Raw genomic sequence first — 25805 nt, 5'->3', positions numbered from 1 at the left:
ACTAGAATGTGTTGGCTATAAGTTTATGACTATTCAATGTGCAATTTCTAAATATTATGAGACTATACAGATTGTCAGGTCCACAGCATAGCTCTAATGGAGCTACTTATCAAATGGATACACAAATCAAATCTCAGATCTTGAGGTATATGGTTTTGTAAGAATATTATAAACAAATCCCAACTCAATTCTTCACAGAGTTAGAAAGAGCAATTATCAAATTCATCTGGAACAACAAAAAACCCAGGATAGCTAAAACTATTCTCAGCAACAAAAGAAAATCTGGGGGAATCAGTATCCCTGACCTCAAGCAATACTACAGAGCAATAGTGTTAAAAACTGCATGGTATTGGTACAGGGACAGGCAGGAGGATCAATGGAACAGGATTGAAGATCCAGAAATGAACCCACACACCTATGGCCACTTGATCCTCGACAAAGAGGCTGAAAACATCCAATGGAAAAAAGATAGCCTTTTCAACAAATGGTGCTGGTTCAACTGGAGGTCAGCATGCAGAAGAATACGAATTGATCCATCCTTGTCTCCTTGTACTAAGCTCAAATCCAAATGGATCAAGGACCTCCACATAAAGCCAGACACTCTGAAGCTAATAGAAAAGAAACTGGGGAAGACCCTTGAGGACATCGGTACAGGAAGAAAGTTTCTGAACAGAACACCAATAGCGTATGCTCTAAGAGCAAGAATTGACAAATGGGACCTCATAAAATTACAAAGTTTCTGTAAGGCAAAGGACACCATCAAGAGGAAAAATCGGCAACCAACAAATTGGGAAAAGATCTTCACCAATCCTACATCAGATAGTGGGCTAATATCCAATATATATAAAGAACTCAAGAAGTTAGACTCCAGAAAACCAAACAACCCTATTAAAAAATGGGGTACAGAGTTAAACAAAGAATTCTCACCTGAAGAACTTCGGATGGCGGAGAAGCATCTTAAAAAATGCTCCACTTCATTAGTCATTAGGGAAATGCAAATCAAAACAACCCTAAGATTTCATCTTACACCAGTCAGAATGGCTAAGATTAAAAATTCAGGAGACAGCAGGTGTTGGAGAGGGTGTGGAGAAAGAAGAACACTCCTCCACTGCTGGTGGGGTTGCAAATTGGTACAACCACTCTGGAAAGCAGTCTGGCGGTTCCTCCGAAAACTGGGCACCTCACTTCCAGAAGATCCTGCTATACCACTCCTGGGCATAAACCCAGAAGACTCCCCACCATGTAATAAGGATACATGTTCTACTATGTTCATAGCAGCCCTATTTATAATTGCCAGATGCTGGAAAGAACCCAGGTATCCCTCAACAGAAGAGTGGATGCAAAAAATGTGGTATATCTACACAATGGAGTACTATTCAGCCATTAGAAACAATGAATTCATGAAATTCTTAGGCAAATGGATGGAGCTAGAGAACATCATACTAAGTGAGGTAACCCAGACTCAAAAGGTGAATCATGGTATGCACTCACTAATAAGTGGATATTAACCTAGAAAACTGGAATACCCAAAACATAACCCACACATCAAATGAGGTACAAGAAGAAAGGAGGAGTGGCCCCTGGTTCTGGAAAGACACAGTGAAACAGTATTCGGCAAAACCAGAACGGGGAAATGGGAAGGGGTGGGTGGGAGGACAGGGGAAGAGAAGGGGGCTTTCGGGACTTTCGGGGAGTGGGGGAGCTAGAAAAGGGAAATCATTTGAAATGTAAATAAATTATATCGAATAAAAAAAAGAATATTATAATCATAGTTACAGTTAAAGTACTGTCATTTTACACTCTTTCTTTTTGCTGGGGATTCCAGAAGTTTTTAAAATTTCTTCAGAGACAAATTTGTATCAGCTTGCACATGAAAATTACCTTTCATGTCTTCTAGTACTTTGACAATGTTCTTCAAGATGATGGTCTTCCCAATTATAACCTAAAACACAGTACCAGAAAATGAATGATTTCACATCCCAGCAACTACATGGTGGCTCACAACCACCAGTAATGAGATCTGACGCCCTCTCCTGGTGTTTCTGAAGACAGATACAGTGTGCTTATTTATAATAAATAAGTCCTTTTGGGTCAGGATGATAGTAGAATGACATACTATTGGAAAATAGGCAAAATTAAAGGTACAGTGAATTTTAACTACACCGTGAAAGCTACAGGGAAAATTCAGTGAAACTGAATTATTCAGCTCAATTTTCATACAATTAAAATAATGGAAGATCTTCAATAACCCAGAAACATTTGTTTTCTTCAGAAAAAAATAACAATCATACCTATAGATTTGAGGTTCAGGCACGTTTCCAACATCACATCATTGTAGAGACTCTTCTGGGAAGGATCCAGCAAATTCCACTCTTCCACAGTGAAGTTCGCATACACATCATCAAATGTCACTGACTTGCATGTATGTACTCATTTACAAATGAATAATACCCATAAAGTACAGGATATCCACACTACATTTCTTGGCCTGAAGAAGCTAAACAAGTAGGTAGGCTAAGGGGATGCATAGATGGCTCAGCTGGTAAGAGCACTGACTGCTCTTGGGAACGTCCAGATTTCACATCCCAGCAACTACATGGTGGCTCACAACCACCAGTAATGAGATCTGAAGCCCTCTCCTGGTGTTTCTGAAGACAGATACAGTGTGCTTATTTATAATAAATAAATAAGTCTAGAAGGCTAAAGTGAGCATGGTTGAAGCTCACTCAGAAGTGGAAATAAAACAGTCATAGGAGGAAGATGAAAGAGAGAGCACTGGAAGGGCCAGTAGTTAAGAAAGGGGAAGGGGAGATAATGAACAGGTGTGGCAAGGGAAAAGGAAGGGCCATAGGGTCTAAAAAATGAATTGAAATCTGCAGCTGTCAGGGGTCTAAGGTTGTAGGCAACTTTAGGATGTGACATAGATGATGAAAGGGAGAGCAACAGGGAGTCTATGGGGGTGATCATACCTGAGATGCATAGCAGTGAGTATTGGACACTGAAGAGGCCTTATCGTAAAGAAAGACAGGACCCCCAGTGGAGAGTTAATTACACCAACCAAACCAAAAACATTTCCACCCCAAATTTGTCCTGTCTACAAGAAATAAAGGTGAAAATATAGAGCAGAGACTGGGGGAATGACCAAACTATACCCTGCCCAAATTGAGACCCACCCCGGGGCAAGCACCAATCCCTGATATTACTGAGGATATACTTTGTTATAATTCCAGAGAGTAGCTTAGCATAATTGTCCTCTGAGAGTCTCCACCCAGCACATGACAGAAACAGATGCAGAGACCCACAGCCTAACACTGGACAGAGCCCAGGGGTTTTTGGAAGACTTGGGTAAAAGATTGAGGAGATCAGAAAGAACAGTAAGTCTATATGAAGACCCTCAGTGTCAACTAACCTGGACTCAGGGATACTCTCAGAGACTGAGTCACCAACTAAAAAGCATGCACAGGATGGATTGAGTACAGAGGCTACTCAGCTTTCATGTGGTTCCCCCAACAAAAGGAGCAGGAGATGTTCCTTATGCTAATGACTGCCTGTCCAAACTGTTCTCCTAACTTGGATGCCTTGTCTGACCTCAATAAGAAAGATATGCCTAACCATGCAGAGACATGAAATGCTGTGGATTGTGGGTATTCTGGCGGTGCCTTGGAGAGATAAAAGTAATTAAGGATAAAGGACTATGTAAGGTGGAATGGAGATATGGTAATGAATTGAATTTAAATTAAATAAATAAATTATAAAGGAGTGTGGAAAATGAACAAATACATATAAATAAAAAGAAAATATAGAAATCTGCACATTATTTTTAAATTTTACCACAAATCAATATTTCAGGATGTAAGGCAAGGAGAAAAGAATTTGGGCCAAAATATCACACAAATGACCTGTTGGTAAAACTTGCAGAGTTTATTTTCTGCTCAAATGATATCTCAGATTCCTTTGACTATAATGTCAACACTCCAGTCTTCCATGATTTATTACTGGGCTCCATGAAGACCTGTCTATGACTTTTGCCATGTCAAATTCTTACAATTTCCACATTCCTTCTAAAGAGAACTTATATTCTGCCATCAACAAAATCACTTGTTCATACCACTTTTATTGTTGCTGTTGCCGTTGCTGTAGTTGTTGTTGTTGTTGCTGTTGTTGTTCTGACTTGCTACTCTACTGCTGTGATGGAATCTTTTGAGGGAAGCATCTCTTATAATAAACAGTTGTTTTCAATATTTTTTCAGATCACAGTTCATCACTTTGGGAGCTTAGAATAGAAACTGAAGCTACAAACTGAAGGTAAAATCATGGACAAACATTGTGTCCTGGCTTGCTCTCCTGCTTGGTTAGTGTCCCATGCTCAGGTAGCTCTCTCAACAAGCCCAGGCCCACTTGCTTATGAATATTGTGACCCTCAGTGGAAGAGCCTTCCCACATCAATCATCCACACTAACTCACACAGATATAGCAACCAGCCATTCTGATGAGGGCAAACCCTCAACTGAGGCTCCATCAGATCTCTGTAGCTCTGAAATATTGAAATGTTGGCAGCTTCACCTCTCTCCTGAATATGTCTCCTTGTGGATTGCGAAGATGCTGCCCATCTCCTCTCCTACCTTTCAATATTAACCAGAAATCTCTCTTGAATATAACAAAAAGGTCAGTAAAAGAGGCCACACTCAGCCAACACTATGAAAATCTAGACAGAAAACTGTAACACAGGAATACACACCCACACAAACAAGACAAACTGAAGAACATTACCTAGAACAATAATCACCACAAATGCAGCTGCCCAGACACCAGCATAGGAAGACAATGAATACCAGCTAGGAAAATAAGTCACAATCCTCAGGTTCTCACTCCCCTCTTTTGCATCAGACTCTTACATGTTTCAGTGTAGTTTAGTTTCTCAGGACATGTTAGAAAGGAGGAGGAGGAGGAGAAGGAGGAGGAGGAGAAGGAGGAGGAGAAGGAGGAGGAGAAGGAGGAGGAGAAGGAGGAGGAGAAGGAGGAGGAGAAGGAGGAGGAGAAGGAAGAGGAGAAGGAAGAGGAGAAGGAGGAGGAGGAGGAGGAGGAGGAGAAGAGGAGGAGGAGAAGAGGAGGAGGAGGAGGAGAAGAAGAGGAGGAGGACGAGGACGAGGAGGACGAGGAGGAGGAGGAGGAAGAAGAGGAAGAGGAGGAGGAAGAGGAAAAAGATCATTAAGCATAAAGATCTAGAAAATATTTCAAATGAAAGCATAAATGAAAATTTTTCCTAAACCAAAAAAGGTGCCTGTTAATGTACAAGAAGCTTCAGAAAAATATATATATATTGGGGGAAAGTCCCTTTGCCACATAATAATCAAAACACTAAACATATTAAAAAATGTAAAACAAAACTACAGCAGAAAAACAATAACAAAGGAAACAAAAGAATGAGTAATATATTAAATCAGAATTATTCGATTCATATCTATCTTCTATTTTATATGGAATTAATTCATTAGTAATACAATGTTCTCCCTGCATGTATTCCTGCAAGCCAGAAGAAGACACCAGTTACCATTACATATAATTATGAGCCGCCATGTGGTTCTTAAGAATTGAACTCATGGCCTGTGTAAGAATAACCAGAGCTCTTAACCTCTGAGCCACCTCTCCAGGCCTGACCCTGCCTTCTTAATGTATATTATAAAAGGAAAATATAGTTTGGACATGGGTGCTGCATAGTCACAGAAACCACTTATACTTCTACAAGAAAGCAACTGGTCCAGATGTTTTGGACAGAATTACAATCAGCTATGATACTGAAGTTATTGAAAGGTCATGTCCTGAACTTGCAAGTAAGAAACACCACTAGAAAGCTCACAGGAAGTCACATCTGACTGATGCTTCTGATCCAACCCTATAGTGGACCCACCATACCAGCATCCACTGCTCAGCCACATGTTCCTCCCCATTGTGGGCAGATATCCTGTGCTCACCATGTCTCAATTTCAGAGTTTCCCTGAGGACCCCTCACAGCACCCAACAGCAGAGCTCAGAGCAGGACGCAGACAACCATTCAAGCTACACAGCCACAAAGAACACAGAGAAATTAACCATGAAGACCTCACCTTGTTACCTGAGTGGCAGGTCTGTCTGGAAGCCTTGATTGGCCAGTGAGTCCAGCCCTCCTTAGGGTAAAGTGTGCTTCCCATCTAGGGACAAATCTTTTCTAGATACCAGGAGGGGTTTGCACTCCATCAGCAGTTAAAATAAGATTCCAAGAGGAATATCACCCCACCCAGACTTGGGGGAGGACTCAACATTCCAGCTGAGGATAGTCAGCTGCCAGTTCCCCCACTCCAGATCCTGAACTTAAGGAGACCTAATTTCAGACCTTTCCTGAGCATTCCTCAAAGCACTTGTCTTCTTCCCATAATCAAGGTGAATAGCTTGCAAAACCCACTGCTCAAGGTGCATTGTAGGTGTTAATTTGACCCAGGAATGGATGACCCAATGTATGACCCACGCTATTAACATTAAGGATGTATTTTTATAAAAAGAGTTTTACAGGACAGTGGTGGTGCATACCTATAATCCTAGTACTTGGGAGGCAGAGGCTGGTGAACTTCTGAGTTCCAGGAAAGCCAGGGCTTTAGAGAGAAAACCTGTCTCAAAACAAGAAAACACACAAACTACCTACCTACCTAACTAATTAACTAACTAACTAACTAACTAACTAACTAACTAACTAACTAACTAACCAAGGGTATTGTTTATGGATAAATACTTGGATCAGGGAAACTGAAGCTCTCTTAAACAGATGATAGGTATCAGACAACCTCAGATGAAAAACCAGATACATAAGGGAATCACTGTTGAGAACTATTATTATCCAGCACATTTTCATGAATGGCAAAGTAGTGAAAAAGCACAGTTGGATTAGTATAGATTTTCTAGATAAGTCTATCACATATCATAGAGAAAATGGATCTTTCTCTGTATATAGAAAAGATAGTTAATAGAATATCCTGATAAAGGCTGTCAAGCCAAGGGATGTTAAATAAATCAAGGACGGTTTAATTTCATGTTGCTGGATCTTACAGGATATACTTAAGACATAATTACTTCCGATTTGAGCTTTAAAATAGAGAAATCAAACAAAGTACCTTTGCTTTGTAAAGTAAAGTAGATAAATAAAAAAGGAAACAAAAAACAAACAAACAAACAAAAAAAAAAAAACTAAAAATGGCCTTTCCATATATAGGTTGAAGATCAGGAGTAAGAATGGGTTTCTCAATTTAAAAGGTATAAGTAAGAAACACCCCCCACAGTAACCAGGGTTAGAGTTAGGGTTAGGGGAATAGAGGGTTATGGCTAAGATCAGGACAAGGGTATTATGGGTTATGATGCTTAGGAAATTAAGGGGTTAATATAGGATTAGAGATTTAGAATAAGTCTCAGGCTTAGTTTCAGGTTTAGGGTTAATGTGGCCACCATTATTCTTGATGGTCCCACTGAATCATTAGTATCCCTATTACACCAAGAAGAAATGTCCAGGTGAAATTAAGTCCCAGGATTAGGCCAAAGGATTTGTTTGTTGTGCTGTATGAACTAAGCTGCTATCTTTTCTCTAATCTGCCTTCCTAGTCCTCGTTTTCATAATAGCAAAATCATCCTTCTTGCCTCCAATGAAAATGGAAAGTGATTTATCCATGAACCTAGAATTCCCAGATGGGAACTTTCTTTACTTTATCATGGGGCCCACTTCACATACAACAGAAGCGTAAATATGGCTCACAACATCATTTTTTCCCCAAGATCACAAACAAACTGCCTTTAAAGAAATTCTTAAATTTATTAAAGAGTGCCTGTAAAATGTCCTTGTTATTAGTTAGTACTTGCTGATCAATTTTTTACCTATTCTGAGGTCAGGACACACCTCATCCCTCCCAGGCTCTGAAGAGCTTCTTTAAAAGCATAAGCCTAGCCAGGTGAGGCATGCATATACTGCTACCACCACACACACACACATCACTGGGCACTTGTAAACCAGGAGACTGCAGTGAACTCCAGCCAATCTAGAAGACATAGTGAGCTCGAGTGCAGCCCTAGACTACACAGCAAGATCCTGTCTCAAAACATTCAAGTTAATAAACATCACACTCTACATGTATGCTACTAAAAGGACTTCAGCTTGAGATCAAAGGCTACAGGCAACATTTAGAAATTATAGCAAGTTACTTCAATGCAGCAACCTCTGGACAGAAGAGTTGGTCTCCTGTCTCAGAGGGAATAATAAATACCACTTGCCGACCTTATGGGTTTACAGTGATAAATGCAAACACAGTTAAAAAATTTGGGCAAAATGTTTTGACACTGAGCTAACTGCTTGGCTGCTGAAGGTACCACATTTCTAAACCTCTCTCATTGCCCTACTGCTTCAACTACACAGTATGAGAGCAAGAACATGGTTTGCACTTAGCTGTTGCCATTTAGTCGCAGGTCTCAGGTGGCTCTCACTCTTAGTCTACATCCTCCCACATTTAAAAAGAACCAGGACAGCCAAGCAGTGGTGGTACACACCTTTAATCCCAGCACTTGGGGTGCAGAGGCAGGCGGATCTCTTGGGAGTTTGAGGGGAGCCTATTGTACAGAACAAGATCCTTGTCTCAAAAAAAAAAAAAAAACCAACAACAACAAAGAAAAACTCTTGACAAGCATGCAAAATGTCCCACCTGTCTCACACAGCTCCAAGTCCATCCCCTTACACATCCATTGAGAACACACCCATATCTTCTTCCCCAATGGCTTCATCTCAACCTGAGAAGTCAACAGCACTTTAATTCCCAGCAAGCTCACTGCCTGATGACCTAAGGCTAAGCCTCAGAGGTCACATTTCTGCATTTGACTACAAGGTCAATCCGACTTCCAATTGTGCTTGTTTTATTTTAAATAAAATAATGTTTTAATTTGAAAATCAAAGCCTATTCATAGGTTGTCTATTACAGAGGCCTTTAAGGGGAATAAAGTCAAAACATATATTTTTGTCTTTTCTAGACAGCAGGGACACTCATTATTATTTTATGTGAGTTCTCAAAGTTAAGAAGAAAAGCTGGCCTATTTCCCATAAAAAAACTAATTTTCACGTCTGTCAACCTTTAAACCTAATGCACTGCTGTTAGGTTTAAAATATATGCATGCATACTTGAATAAGGCTCAGCCTAAGCTTTCCATATAACTGTTCCCTGGGCACTCAGTAACTTCTTAGATGCAAGGCTCCCTGATTAACACATCAACTCCACTGTCTCATTTGTTTAACAAATAAACTCTCATCATCTCTGCCAAACCAGGCATAAGCAGCAGCCATGACAGTTATCAAAGTGATATCTATACTGGATACTGGTGCTGTACGGAATCCCTAATGCCCAACACACGTCTTATCCAGCTTAGCCCACATTGCTGACAGCATGGTCTCCCTCAGCAATGCTGAGGGAGCTGCAGCATCTGCCATTTCTGGTAGAGCAACAGGGAAAGCCATTATTAAATGGTGTCAAATTGAGGCAGGTTTGTCTGCCAGCCTGCTGGGCTTGGGGCCCGTGTCCTGCACAGGGAGCTGTGGAAGGAGAGAAGACCCGCAGCCATTTTTGCTGCCTGCCTGTACAGAAAAGGATCACTGGGTACTGTATCACCCTGAGCTTTAGATTTCTGGTGGTGCAAACTGCCAGGGGTCTGCCTACACTCAGGAACTGAGCACATAGGCGGGTTTGTCTGCCAGCCTGCAGGGCTCAAGGCCCATGTCCTGCTCAGGGAGCTGCGGAAGGAGAGAAGCCACCTGGCCATATTTGCTACGTGCTGGGACAGAAAAGGATCACTAGGTACTGTATCACCCTGAGCTTTAGATTTCTGGTGGTGCAAACCGCCAGGGGTCTGCTTGCACTCAGGAACTGAGCACATAGGCGGGTTTGTCTGCCAGCCCACCGGGTGCAGGGCCTATGTCCTGCCCACTGAGCTTCGGAAGGAGAGAAGCCCCATGGCCATACTCGCTGCCTGCCGGGACAGAAAAGGGTCACTCAGTACTGTACCACCATGAGCTTTAGATTTCTGGTGGTACAAACCACCAGGGATCTGCCTGCACTCAGGAACTGAGCACATAGGCGGTTCATCTGCAAGCCAGTCCATCACAGGACCTGTGTCCTATGTGAGAATCAACAGAGGGAGTGACCCCCACCACAACATCTTCGCTCCATAATAGAGAAGACAGAGAACACCTAGTTGACCTTGACAACCTAGTATAACATTGCTTGAGGCAAGACTGAGAAGGGCTCCAAAGGCACAAAAGAGGAAGGCAGCATATCAGTAATCTGTGCCAGAAGAAACCCAGTCATCCAGTGTTGCAGAGATAACCTTAAAGATCCACAGTAGGTTGAAGCACCAGCCAGTGACAATAAGACCATCTAAAACCTGGGAGAACTAGATGGCTAAAGGCAAATGTAGGAACATTAATAACAGAAAACAAGGCATTATGGCAGCATCTGAACCAAATTCTCCAACATTAGCAAGTCCTGGATACCCCAACACACCAGAAAAACAAGATTTGGATTTAAAATCACTGGTCATGATGCTGGAACAGGAACACATGAAGGATATACTTAAAGAAATTCAGGAGAAAATGGATCAAAAATTAGAAGCCCTTACATGGGAAACACAAAAATCATTGAAAGAAATTCAGGAGAATACAAAAGCCAATAAGGAGGAAATGCAAAAATCACTTAAAGAAATACAGGAGAACCTTGATCAACAGACAGAAGTTATGAAAGAGGAAACACAAAAATCTCTTAAAGAATTAGAGGAAAACACAAACAAGCAAATGACAGAACTGAGCAAAAACTTCCAGGATCTAAAAACAGAAGTAGAAACAACTAAGAAAGCACAAAGGGAGACAACTTTGGAGATAGAAAACCTTGGGAAGAAATCAGGGACCATAGACACAAATATCAACAACGGAATACAAGAGATGGAAGAAAGAATCTCAGATGCCAAAGATACCATAGAAACCATGGACTCAACAGTTACAGAAAATGCAAAATGCAAAAAGCGTGTAACCCAAAATATCCAGGAAATCCAGGACACAATGAGAAAGCCAAATTTAAGGATTATAGGCATTGATGAGAGTGAAGATTTACAACTTAAAGGGCCAGCAAATATCTTCAACAAAATTATGGAAGAAAACTTCCCTAACCTAAAAAGAGAGATGCCCATGAATATAAAAGAAGCCTACAGAACTCCAAACAGACTGGACCAGAACAGAAATACCTCCCGTCATATAATAATCAAAACCCCAAATGCTCTAAACAAAGAAAGAATATTAAAGGCAGTAAGAGAAAAAGGGCAAGTAACATATAAAGGAAGGCCTATCAGAATTACACCAGATTTCTCAGCAGAGACCATGAAAGCTAGAAGATCCTGGGTGGAGCTCATGCAGACTCTAAGAGAACACAAATGCCAGCTAGACTACTATACACAGTGAAACTCTCAATTACTATAGATGGAGAAACCAAGATATTCCATGACAAAACCAAATTTACACAATATCTTTCTACAAACCCAGCCCTACAAAGGATAATAGGGGGAAACCACCATTACAATGAGGGAAACTATACCCTAGAAAGAGCAGGATATTAAGCTTCTTTCATCAAACCCAAAGAAGATAACCACACACGTATAAAATTAAAATCAAGAATGATAGAAAGCAATAACCACTACTCCTTGATATCTCTTAACATCAATGGACTCAGTTCCCCAATAAAAAGACATAGACTAACATACTGGTTACATAAACAGAACCCTACATTTTGCTGCATACAGGAAACACACCTCAGTGTCAAAGACACAAGCTACCTTAGAGTAAAAGGCTGGAAGACAATTCTACAAGCACATGGTCCCAGGAAACAAGCCGGAGTTGCCATTCTAATTTCAGAAAATATTGACTTTCAACCTAATGTCATCAAAAGAGACATGGAAGGTCACTACTTGCTGGTCAAAGGAAAAACCCAGCAAGAAGGACTCTCAATCCTGAACATCCATGCCCCAAATATAAGGGCGCCCTCATTCATAAAAGACACTTTACTAAAGCTCAAAGTACACATTGCACCTAACACAATAATTGTGGGTGACTTCAACAATCCACTTTCACTAATGGACGGATCAGGAAAACAGAAGCTGAACAGGGAGACAATGAAACTAATAGAAGCTTTGAACCAATTGGAGTTAACAGATATATATATATATATATATATATATATATATATATATATATATATATATATATATATATATATATATAGAGAGAGAGAGAGAGAGAGAGAGAGAGAGAGAACTTTTCATCCCAAAGCAAAAGAATACACCTTTTTCTCAGCACCTCATGGTCCCTTCTCCAAAATCAAGCATATAGTTGGTCACAAGACAGACCTCAACAAATATAAGAAGATTGAAATAATCCCATGCCTCCTATCAGATCACTATGGAGTAAAATTGGTCTTTAGTAACAGTAAAAACAACAGAAAGCCCACATACACATGGAAACTGAACAATACTCTACTCAATGATACCTTGGTCAAGGAAGAAATAAAGAAAGAAATTAAAGATTTCTTAGAATTTAATGAAAATGAAGGCACAATATACACAAATCTATGGGACACAATAAAAGCAGTGCTAAGAGGAAAACTCATGGCTTTGAGTGCCTCCAAAAAGAAAATCAAGAGAGCATACACTAGAAGATTAATGGAACAACTAAAAGCCCTGGAACAAGAAGAAGCTAATTCACCCAGGAGGAGAAGAAGACTGGAAATCATCAAACTCAGGGCTGAAATCAATCAAGTAGAAACCAAGAGAACCATACAAAGAATCAACAAGACCAAAAACTGGTTCTTTGAAAAAAATCAACAAGATAGATAAACCCTTAGCCAGACTAACCAAAGGGCACAGAGAAAGTATCCAAATTAACAAAATTAGAAATGAAAATGGAGATATTACAAGAGAAACTGAGGAAATTCAAAAAAATCATCAGATCCTACTACAAAAACCTGTACTCAACACAACTGGAGAATCTGGAGGAAATGGACATTTTCTTAAACAGATACCAATTACCAAAATTAAACTAGGATCAAATAGACCATCTAAACAGACCCATAACCCCTAAAGAAATAGAAGGGGTCATAGATAGGCTTCCGACCAAAAAAAGCAAAGGACCAGATGGTTTCAGTGCATAATTCTATCAGACCTTCAAGAAGACTTAACACCAATACTCTTCAAACTTTTCCACTAAATAGAAACAGAAGGAACACTACCCAACTCATTCTTTGAAGCCACTATTACACTGATACCAAAACCACACAAAGATCCAACTAAGAAAGAGAATTTCAGGCGAATTTCCCTTATGAATATCGATGGAAAAATACTAAATAAAATTCTTGCCCAACGAATCCAAGAACACATAAAAACGATTATCCACCATGATCAAGTAGGCTTCATCCAAGGGATGCAGGGATGGTTCAATATAAGGAAATCCATAAATGCTATCCACCACATAAACAAACTCAAAGAAAAACCACATGAACATTTCATTAGATGCTGAAAAAGCATTTGACAAAATTCAGCACCCTTTCATGCTAAAAGTCTTGGAAAGGACAGGAATTCAAGGCCCATATCTAAACACAGTAAAAGCAATATACAGAAAACCGGTAGCCTACATTAAACTAAATGGAGAGAAATGTGAAGCAATCCCACTAAAATCAGGGACTAGACAAGGCTGCCCACTCTCTCCATATTTTTTCAATATAGTTCTTGAAGTCCTAGCTAGAGCAATTAGACAACATAAGGAAGTCAAAGGGATACAAATTGGAAAGGAAGAAGTCAAACTATCACTATTTGCAGATGATATGATTATATTCTTAAGTGACCCTAAAAACTCTACTAGAGAACTCCTACAGCTGATAAACAACTTCAGCAAAATAGCTGGCTACAAAATTAATGCAAGCAAACCAGTAGCATTTATATATTCAAAGGATAAGCAGGCTGAGAAAGAAATTAGGGAAACGACCCCCTTCACAATAGCTACAAAAAGCATAAAGTATCTTGTAGTGACTTTAACCAAACAAGTGAAAGACCTATATGACAAGAACTTCAGATCTCTGAAGAAGGAAATCGAAGAAGATCTCAGAAAATGGAAAAATCTTCCATGCTCATGGATTGGCAGGATTAATATAAAAATGGCCATCTTGCCAAAGGCAATCTACAGATTCAATGCTATCCCCATAAAAATCCCAACCCAGTTCTTCATAGAGCTAGAAAGAGCAACTGTCAAATTCATCTGGAATAACAAAAAAACCAGGATAGCTAAAACTATTCACAACAGTAAAAGAACTTCAGGGGGATTCAGTATCCCAGACTTTAAACTCTACTACAGAGCAATAGTGATAAAAACTGCATGGTATTGGTACAATATCAGGCAAGTGGATCAATGGAATAGGATTGAAGACCAAGAAATCAACCAAGACACCTGTGGTCACTTGGTCTTCGACAAAGGAGCTGAAAGAATCCAGTGGAAAAAAGATAGTCTTTTCAACAAATGGTGCTGGTTCAATTGGAGGTCAGCATGCAGAAGAATGTGCATCGATCCATTCTTATCTCCTTGTTCCAAGCTCAATTCCAAATGGATCAAGGACCTCCACATAAAACCTGACAAACTGAAACTAATCGAAAAGAAACTGGGGAAGACCCTGGAGGACATGGGCACAGGGGAAAAGTTCCTGAATAGAACACCAATAGCTTATGCTCTAAGATCAAGAATTGACAAATGGGATCTCATAAAACTGCAAAGTTTCTGTAAGGCAAAGGACACCATCAAAAGGACAAAACGTCAACCAACAGACTGGGAAAGGAGCTTCACCAACCCTAAATCCGACAGAGGGATAATATCTAATATATACAAAGAACTCAAGAAAGTAGAACCCAGAGAACCAAATACCCCATTAAAAAGTGGGGTACGGAGCTAAACAAAGAATTTTCACATGAGGAACTTCGGAGAGCGGAGAAACACCTTAAGAAATGTTCAACATCATTAGTCATTAGGGAAATGCAAATTAAAACAACCCTGAGATTTCACCTCACACCAGTCAGAATGGCTAAGATCAAAAACTCAGGAGACAGCAAGTGTTGGCAAGGATGTGGAGAAAGAGGAACACTCCTCCACTGTTGGTAGGATTGCAAGATGGTGCAACCACTTTGGAAATCAGTCTGGTGGTTCCTCAGAAAACTGGGCATGACACTTCCTAAGGACCCTGTTATACCACTCCTGGGCATATATCCAGTGGATTTTTCAGCATGCAATAAGGACACATGCTCCACTATGTTCATAGCAGCCCTATTTGTAGTAGCCAGAAGCTGGAAAGAACCTATGTGTCCTTCAACGGATGGATACAAAAAATGTGGTATATTTACACAATGGAGTACTATTCAGCCATTAGAAACAATGAATTCATGAAATTCTTAGACAAATGGATGGAGCTGGAGAATATCATACTAAGTGAGGTAACCCAGTCTCAAAAGATCAATCATGGTATGCACTCACTGAAAAGTAGATATTAGCCTAGAAACTTTGAATACCCAGGACATCATCCACAAATTAAATGATGTCCAAAAAGAACCAGGAGGAGTGGCCCCTGGTTCTGGGAATACTCAGTGCAAGAGTATAGGGGAATTCCAGAACAGGTAAGTGAAAAGGGGTGGATGGAATAACAGGGGGACAGAAGAGGACTAATGGGATTTGCGGGGAGTGGGGACCCAGTAAAGGGGAAATCATTTGAAATGTAAATAAAAAATATATCAATAAAGAGAATTAATGACAAAAAAGTGGTGTCAAATTACATTCCTTTCTACAGGTAGATGAACATTATCTTAATCACCCAGAGACTTAATTCTCATAAATATCAATTAAATTTACCCAAACTTGATGATCAACATATCACCAGAAAAGTGAAATTCCTTTCTCCTGAACTCTTAAGGCTAGTAGTAGTGGCACACCCCTTTAGTCCCAGAACTCTGTAGGCAGAGGCAGGCAGATCTCTTGTGAGTTAAAGGCCAGCCTGGTCTACACAGCAAGTTCCAGAACAACCAGGCCTACACAGAAAAAAAAAACTGTCTTAAAAATCCAAAATAGCCGGGTGATGGTTGTGCATACCTTTAATCACAGCACTTGTGAGGCAAAGGCAGGCAGATTTCTGAGTTCGAGGCCAGCCTGGTTTACATAGTGAGTTCCAGGACAGCCATGGCTACACAAAGAAAGTCTGTCTTGAAAAATCAAAAAAAAAAAAAAGAACATCCAAAATAATAATAATTATGATAAAGTGCTGATAGATATTTTTCACTGTTTTGAATTCCAGATTCAACAAATTGGCAATTCTATTTCTTTTAAAGGAAAGAAATGAATCTCTTCAACGATCTGCTAAGTTTCATCAACACCTTACCAATGGCAAAACTGTTTTTCTAATTTGCTCCAAAAGCTGCAGACAAAGAATAGTGAACTTATACAATAAGACAATAGAAAAAATGTAGAACTGGATGAGGAATGGCATGACCCACCAACACACACACACACACACACACACACACACACACATACACCCACACACACACACCCACCCACCCACACACACACACACACACACACACACACACACACACACAGCTCTGCTAGAACCAGCTTCATTTCAAATTCTGTTCAGTCCTGAATCATCAAATGCCCTGTGTCTTCATCTCTCCACTGATCTTTCCTGGCCTCTCACACTGGCAAGGCTCAAGTACTACTCATTTTCATTACCCCTTGTCTTAGTCAAGATTTCTTTTCCTGCACAAATATCTTCTTGACCAAGAAGCAAGTTGGGAAGGAAAGGGTTTATTCAGCTTAAACTTCCACGCTGCTGATCATCACTAAAGGAAGTCAGGATTGAACTCAAGCCGGTCAGGAAGCAGGAGCTGATGCAGAGGCCATGAAGGGATGTCCCTTACTGGCTTGCTTCCTGCTCTCTTATAGAACCTAAGAATAACAGTCCATGAATGGCACCTCCCAAAAGGGGCCCTCCCCTCTTGATCACTAATTGAGAAAATGCCCCACAACTGGATCTCATGGAGTCACTTCATCAAACAAACTTTCTCTGTGATAAATCCAGGCTGTGTCAAGTGGACACACAAAAAAAGCAGTGAAATCAATCCCTTGTCAACTTGACACACAAACACATCACTATTAAGCCTCAGCCCTTATTTTCTTATTCATAACCAAGATCTAAATAACTTTAAAAGTCCCACAGTCTTTGCATATTAAAAATTAAATTCCTTTAAATTGTCCAATAACTTTTAAAATTCAAAGTCTTTTAAACATTTAAAGTCTGTTAATTGTGGACTCTACTAAAATACATTCTTCCTTTAAGAGGGAAAAAATATCAGGGAATAGTCACATTCAAAAGCAAAACTCTAACTCCAATTGTTCAATGTCTGGGATCCAACTCAAGAACTTCCAGGCTCCTCTGAAAGCTGTGGTCACTTCTCTCGCTCCGCCCTTCATAGCATACAACTTGTCTTCTAGGCTCTAGCTGCCTGTTCTCCATTGCTGCTGCTGTTTTTGGTGGTCATCTCATGGCACTGGCATCTCCAAAACACTGCTGTTTTCTGTCATAACTAGGATTCACCAATAGCCTCACGTAGGCGCTTTTCATGGTGCCAAGCCTCAACTCCTATGCATGACCCCTTAACTCCAGGGCCACCAATTGCACCTGAGGTTGCAGGTTCACCAAAGTGCTTCCATGGCCTCTCACAGTGCTGAGATTCCACTGCTCTCCATGATCCCTTCATGCCTTCATATCCAGTGATTTCACGATCCTGGGTGACTCTTACACAGTACCAAGTCCAGCCACAGCACAAGGGAAAACCGTGGACATCTCTAGAACACAGTCTTTGTCCTCTCAGAAAACATTTCCCAGAAGATTTCACCTCAGTGATGCTGGTCTCTTCTTAATTACCACTAATTTCTAAGCGTCAGCTAACCAGCATCAGTAGTCCCAGTTATGTAAAATATTTTGCTTTAGTGGTTCTGGTTTCTTGTTAATCACAGGTGATTCTTAATCCCCAGCAAATCAAAACAACATAATCTTCACAATCAAAACAATGACATTCCTGATAAGAGTCTTAAATTTTTCCTCTGGAATTTCACAAGCCAAGCCGCCATTTTCTACACTGTTCACACTTAATCTCCCCAGCTCCTACAAAATATTCCATAGAGCTCTTAACACCCAATGGATCTTCTAGCCCAAAGTTCCAAAGTCCTTGCACAGTCCTCCCCAAAACACGGTCAGGTTGTAACATGAATACTCACTTTGCTTGTACAAATTTACATTAGTCAGGTTTTCTATTCCTGCACAAACATCATTACCATGAAGCAAGTTGGGGAGGAAGGAATTTATTGAGCTTACACTTCCATACAGCTATCCATTACCAAAGGAAGTCAGGACTGGAAATCAAGGAAGTCAGGAAACAGGAGCTAATGGAGAATCCATGGAGGGATATTTCCTACTGGCTTGCTCCCCTTGGCTTGCTCAGTCTAATCTCTAATATAACCTAAGAATACCTGTCCAGGGATGGTAACACCAACAAGGGGCCCTCTCCCCTTTAGCACTAATAGAGAAAATGCCCAACACCTAGATATCATGGAGACACTTCCCCAACTGAAGATCCTTTCTCAGTAATAACTCTAGCCTGTGTCAAGCTGAAGCTGACACAATACTCTCAGATGTAAAGAATGCTGAATCTCCATGATAAGACAATAGAAAAAATTGTAACCAAATCAGGACTAGCATGTCCCTGCAAAACACACACACACACACACACACACACACACACACACACACACACACACACAGGTTTGTAAGACTCAGCTTCATTTCAAAATCTCTTCAGTCCTTATTCTTCAACTTCCCCTGTGTCCTTACCTCTCCACTGATCTTTCCTGACCTCTCATACTGGCAAGACACAACTGCTACACATTTCATTATCCCTTGTCTTAGTCAAGGATTCTATTCATGCACAAACATCCTGACCAAGAAGCAAGTTGGGGAGGAAAGGGTTTATTCAGCTTACACTTCCATGCTGCTGTTCATCACTAAAGCAAGTCAGGTCTGGAACTCAAGCAGGTCAGGAAGCAGGAGCTGATTCAGAGGCCATGGATGGATGTCCTTTACTGGCTTGCTTCCCCTGGCTTGCTCAGCCTGCTCTCTTATAGAACCCAATACTACCAGCCCATGGAGTGGCACCTCCCCGAAGGGGCCCTCCCCTCTTGATCACTACTTGTGAAAATGTTCGACAGCTGGATCTCATGGAGGCATTTCTTCAGCCCGAGCTCCTTTCTCTATGATATATCTAGCATGTGTCAAGTAGACACACAAACCAGCCAGTACAATTGACCTCTTGCCAACTTGACACACAAACACATCACTATTAAGCCTCAACCTTTATTTTCTTATTCATCCATAAGATCTAAATAACTTTAAGTGTCCCACATTATTTATATATTAAAAATTCAATCCTTTTAAAACAAAACAAAAACTAGTGATATATGGAATCAGAACTATTAGATTCATATCTGACTTTTTTTTAAAGATTTAATTCATTAAGTATACAAGGTTCTCCCTGCATGTATTCCTGCAGGAGTGAAGAGGGCACTAGATCACATTACATATGGTTGTGAGATATCATGTAGTTGCTAATAATTGAACTGATGACCTGTGTCAGAACAGCCAGTGCTCTTAATCTCTGAGCCATCTCTCCAGGCATATTCCTGCCTTCTTAATGTATATTATAAAAGACAAAAAGGTTTGGACTCAGGTGCTGCATAATCACAGATACCACCCATGCTTCTACAAGAAAGCAACTGATCCAGATGTTTTGGACCGATTTACAATCAGCCATGATAATGAAGTTATTCAGAGCTCATGGCCTGAAGACGGAAGTAAGAAGCACCCCACAAACTTCACAGGAAGCCACATCTGGCTGATGCTTCCTATCCAACCCCATAGAGGACACACAACCCCAATTCACACAGCTCAGCAACATGTTCCTCCCCATTGTAGGTAGATATCCTGTGCTCACCATGTCTTGATTTCAGAGCTTCCCTGAGGCCCCCTCACAGCACCCAACAGCAGAGCTCAGAGCACAACACAGCAAACCATTCAAGCTGCATAGCTCCAATGAACACACAGAAATATACCTGGAAGATACTGTCTCTTTGTCTGACTGGCAGGTCTGGCTGGAGCCCTTGGTTGGCCATTGAGTCTTAATGCTCCTCAGGTTAATGTTTGCTTCCTTTCTAGGGCCAGACCATTTCCACATCTCAGGAATGGCTTGCAATCTATTAGCATTTGAAATAAGTTTCCAAGTAGAATCTCACTCACCCAGGGCTGTGGGAGGACACAGCATTGCAGCTCAGGCTGGTCAGCTGCCTGGTCCTCCCCTCTATGGATCATGATGCTGTGCTTACCAGGATCTGTCTTCTGAACTTGCCTGATCTTTCCTCAAAGCACCTTTCTTTTTCCCATAATCAAGATGAATAGCTTGCCTAGATGATTAATCTAGGTGTGTTGGAGGAACCTATTTGACCCAGGAAAGGATGACCTAATTTGTGACCTAGACTATTAACATTAAAAATGGATTTTTTATAACAAGAGTTTTAGCCTGGCAGTGGTGGTGCATGCCTCTGATCCCAGTACTTGGAAGGCAGAGGCAGGTGATGTTCTGAGTTCCAGGCCAACCTTATCTACAGAGTCAGTTCAGGAAAGCCAGGGCTACACAGAGAAATGGTGTCTAAAAAAGAAAAAAACAAAAACAAAAAAATAAACCCAAAAAACAAATAAACCAAAAAATAAACCCAAGAATATTTTTTAATGGCTAAATGCTGGGATCAGGAAAATTGAAGCTACCTTCATCAGACGATATCGAACAACCCCAAGAGAAAAGCCAGAAACATAAGTGGATCACTGTTGAGAACCATTACTAGTCAGCACATTTCATCAGTAGCAAATTAGAGACAAAAGACAGTAAGATTAGTATAGATTTTCTAGACCAAACTTTTTGAAATCATAGAGAAAACTAATCTTTCCATGTATATAGAAAGGGTAGTTATTAGAATGTCCTAATAAAGGCTGTGAGTCAAGGGAAGTTGGAAAAACCAGGACTTTTGGATTTCATGTTGCAGGATATTACAGCTTGTTTTCATTATATACCAGAGTTGTTAAGAAATAAGTACTTCCTAATGCCAGTTGTAAAGTAAAAAAAAAAAAAAATCAAACAAATCACCTTTATTTTGTAAAATAAAGTAGTACAAATACAAAAAACAAAACAAAACAAAACAAAATCACCTTTCCATATGTACATTGCAAAAAGATTCTGTAGCCTAGATCAATGGTGGATGAGAACATCTCAAAAGATCAAGATTAAAAAAGTGTTTCTCATTTCAAAATATATAATTAAGAAACATCCCCCAAAGTAGCCAGGGTTACAGTTAGGGGATTAGAGGGTTTTGGTTAGGATAAAGAAAAGTGTTGTTTGGGTTAGGATGCTTAGGAAATTAAGGGGTTAAGAGAGTATTAGAGATTTAGGATAAGTCACAGAGTTGGGCTCAGGATTAGGGTTAAGGTGGCCACCATTATTCTTGATAGTCCCACTGACTTAATAGTATCCTTATTAAACAAAGAAGAAATGTCAAGGTTAGGGTAATTCTCAAAATCAGGTTAAATGAATTGTTTTGTTTTGCTGTGTGAAGTAAGCTTCTATCTTTTCTCTTATCTGCCTTCCTACTCCTCTTTTTCATAATAGCAAAAATCTTCTTTCCAGTCCCAATGAAAGTAGAAAGTGAGTTATCCAAGAACCTAGAATTCCCAGATGGGAAATATCTCTACATTATTATGGGACTCAGTTTACATACAACCGAAGAGTAAATATGACTCACAACATCAGTTTTTCCAAGCTCACAGACACACTGCACTTAAAGAAATTCTTAAGTTTATTAAAGAATGACAGTAAAATGTCCTTGTTATTGGTTAGTACTTGCTGATCAGCTTATTACCTACTCTGAGGTCAGAACCCACCTCATCCCTCCCCAGCCTCTGAAGCACTTCTTTAAAAGCATAAGCATAGCCAGGTGAGGCTCGCATACACTGCCACCACCACACACACATCACTGGGCACTTGTAAATCAGGAGACTCCAGTGAGCTCCAGCTAACCTAGAAGACACAGTGAGTTCTAGGGTAGCCCTAGACCACACAGAAAGATCCTATCTCAAAACACTCAAGTTAATAAACATCACACACTACATGTATCCTACTCAAAGGATTCAGTTTGAGAACAAAGGTTGCAGGCAATATTTAGAAATTACAGCAAGTTACTTCAAAGCAGCAACTTCTGGACACGGGGCTTGGCCTCCTTTCTCAGAGGGAATATTAAATACCACTTCCCTACCTTACAGCTTTACAGTGATAACTGCAAACACAGTAAAAAAATATATGGGCCAAAAGTTTCACCACTGAGCTAACAGCTTGGCTGCTGAAGTTACCAACCTTCTAAACCCTCTGGTATCCCCACTGATTCAACTAAATAGTAGGACAGCAAGAACAGGTTCTGCACTTAGCAGTTGCCATGTGGTCTCAGGTCTCAGGTGGCTCTCACTGTTAGTCTATGTCCTCCCACATTTAAGAAGAACCTGGATAGCCAAGCAGTGGTGGTACACACATATAATCCCAGCACTTGGGAGTCAGAGACAGGTAGATCTCTCGTGAGTTCCAGGCCAGTCTGGTCTGCAAAGCAAGATCTAGGGGCAGTTAGGGCTAGTGATGAAACCCTGTCTCAAAAACAAACAAAAAAATACCCTTGACAAACATGCATAATGTCCCAAGGGTCTCAAACATGCTCCAAGGTCATCGCCTTACCCATCCATTGAGGACCCATCCAGATCATCTTCCCCAACAGCCTCATCTTACAAGTCAACAGCACTTTAATTCCCAGCAAGTTCACTGCCTGATGCCTTATGACTGAGCCTCAGGAGTCACACATCTGCATTTGATTGCAAGGAAAATTCCACTTCCAAATGTGCTTGCTTTCTTAAATGAAAAATATTTTAAGGTTTTAGTTTTCAAATCCAATACTATTGATAGCATATCTATTGTGGAGGCCTTTAAGGGGAAAAATGTAAAAACTTATTTATCTTTGTCTGTTCTAGACATCTGGGACATTCACTCATTATTATTTTATGTGAGTTCTCAAAGAGGAAAAGCTGTCATATTTCCTCTAAGAAATTAAATTTTAGGGTCTGTCAACATTTTAAATGCACTGCTGTTATTTTTAAAATATGTGCATGCATACTTGACTATGGCTCCGCCTAAGCTTTCCATATAACCATTCCCTGTGCACTTGATAACTGATTAGATACCAGGCTCCCTGCTTAACACATCAATTCCACTATTTCATTTGTTGAACAAATAAACTCTCTTCATCTGTGCCATGGCAGGCATAAGCAGCAGCCGTGACAGTTATCAAAGTGATATCTGTACCTGATTCTGGTGCTGTACTGAATCTACAATGCCTTACGCACACCACACGTGTTGTCTAACTCAGGCCATGTTACTGTCAGCACGGTCTCCATTAGCAATGCTGGGGGAGCTGCAGCATCTACCATCTGTGGTAGCACAACAGGGAAAGCCATGATTAAGTGATGTCAACTCACATTCCTTCCTACAGGTAGATGAACATTATCTTAACCACCCATGGACTTAATTCCCATCATAACTGTAAATTAAATGTCCCCAAACATGATGATCATTATGTCACCAAAAAAGTGAAATGCCTTTTTTCTGAACTCTTAAGAGTGGTGGTGGTCGTGCAAATCTTTAGTCCCAGCACTCTGTAGGCAGAGGCAGGTGGATCTCTTGTGAGTTCAAGGCCAGCCTGGTATACAGAGCAAGTTCCAGAACAGCCAGGGCTATGCAGAATTAAAAAAATAAAAAGGTCTTGACAATCCAAAATAATAATAATGATGATGATAAAGGGCTGATAGACAATTTTGCACTGTTTTGAAGTCCAGACTCAAAAGATGGGTAATTCTAGTTTTGTTTTGTTTTTAAAAGGAAAGCAGTGAAGCTTTTCAACGATCCACTAAGTTTCACCACCGCCTTCCCAATGGCAAAACTTTGTTTCCAAGTGGCTCCGAAAGCAATGAGGGGACAGAAAAGAAGAATACACGCAGTTGTAAAAATGGTTTACCTCCAAGATAAGACAATAGAAAAAAATGGGTAAGAGATCATGAGTAGCGTGTTCCAACACACACACACACACACACACACCTCAGACTGTGGTGTGGTTCAGTTTTACACCTAAGGCTATCTGCTTCCCTAGACTCGCTACTTGCCCACAGCGCCACAGCCCATAGGACAGAGCCTTCCCATTGGCTATGAGCACTGGGGGAGGTGGGACAAGAGGAAGGCTATGCTTCCAAGTTACCGCAGTGGGCATGCTGGGAGTTGTGATCCTTATAATGATCCATGCTGTGACTTGTAGTTTTGAACCTGTAAGGGTGGGTGGGGGGGGTGATGCGGGCATGTTCCTCTGAAGCTGAGGGGTTCTGGGAAGTGTGATTTGCAGCCTGATTGCTGTTTTACCAGCCACTGTGGCTCTGGGCAGTGGAGGCACACACCTTTAATCCTTTAATCCAAGCACTTGGGAGGCAGAGGCATGACGATTTCTGAGTTTAAGGCCAGCCTGGTCTACAGAGGGAGTTCCAGGTCAGCCAGGGCCACACAGAGAAACCCTGTCTTGAAAAACCAAATAAATAAATAAATAAACTTTAACAAGAAGGAAAATCCTCAAAGGAGGAATGAAAAATATGCACATTAGTATATAAAGAAGATTTATACCTCATCAACTATCAACACTCCTGGAGGTCCATGCCTACTGGTTCATTTTGTCTCTAACAAGGCCTGCCAGTCAAACCCCTATAGCCCTCCTTGTAAGTTCTCAATTGTCAGCTAGAAGATATACTTCTTCAATATACTCAGAAACCTTCCTTGGCAAAAGGGCCTCTTTAACTGGCCCTCTAATTTTCCAGGCTTGGATAGACATGCTTTCCCTCAGAAACCTGTAGTCTAGACTGTAGATCCATACACTGTGTCTACATTGGAGCTTCCTTCCAACATTTTTTAGATAAATATTCTTTTCTTGTTTTAAGGAATGATTCATTGTTATATTCTAGCCTCCAGGAGGATAATGTCAGTTCTATACTTTATAGATGTGCTTAATCTACATTGCCATTCTAGAGTACAGGTGAGCAATCTTCTCCAAAACTGATGCTAAAGCAAATGATGCTGGGTCATGATTTTGAACTCACAAAGATCATTCAGGACAATAGAGCCCTGCACAAATGTGTGGTATCCTAAGATAATTAGCATGCATACCTTACTTACCTGTACCTTCACATCTGAAGACGTATCTCCACTTAAGTGGGAATAATAAATTTCAATTTGAGCAGCACAGGTGCTGGAAAACAAAGGCCTAGTGCAGAATTTGGTGTAATAGCACATAAGAGCATTTGTTGTTCTCTGGGAGGACGTATATAGTGTTTAACAAGGACCACCTGATAATAGAGGATCTGATAACCACTTTTGGCAGCTGAGGGTACTCATTGCAAGATGGTCAAAACCAAATGGTTGGGATAAAAATTAAACAAAAAATCACACTTTCA

The sequence above is a fragment of the Apodemus sylvaticus genome, chromosome 19 (assembly GCF_947179515.1).
Source record: "Apodemus sylvaticus chromosome 19, mApoSyl1.1, whole genome shotgun sequence".
Taxonomy (NCBI): domain Eukaryota; kingdom Metazoa; phylum Chordata; class Mammalia; order Rodentia; family Muridae; genus Apodemus; species Apodemus sylvaticus.
This window is presented reverse-complemented; position numbering follows the sequence as displayed.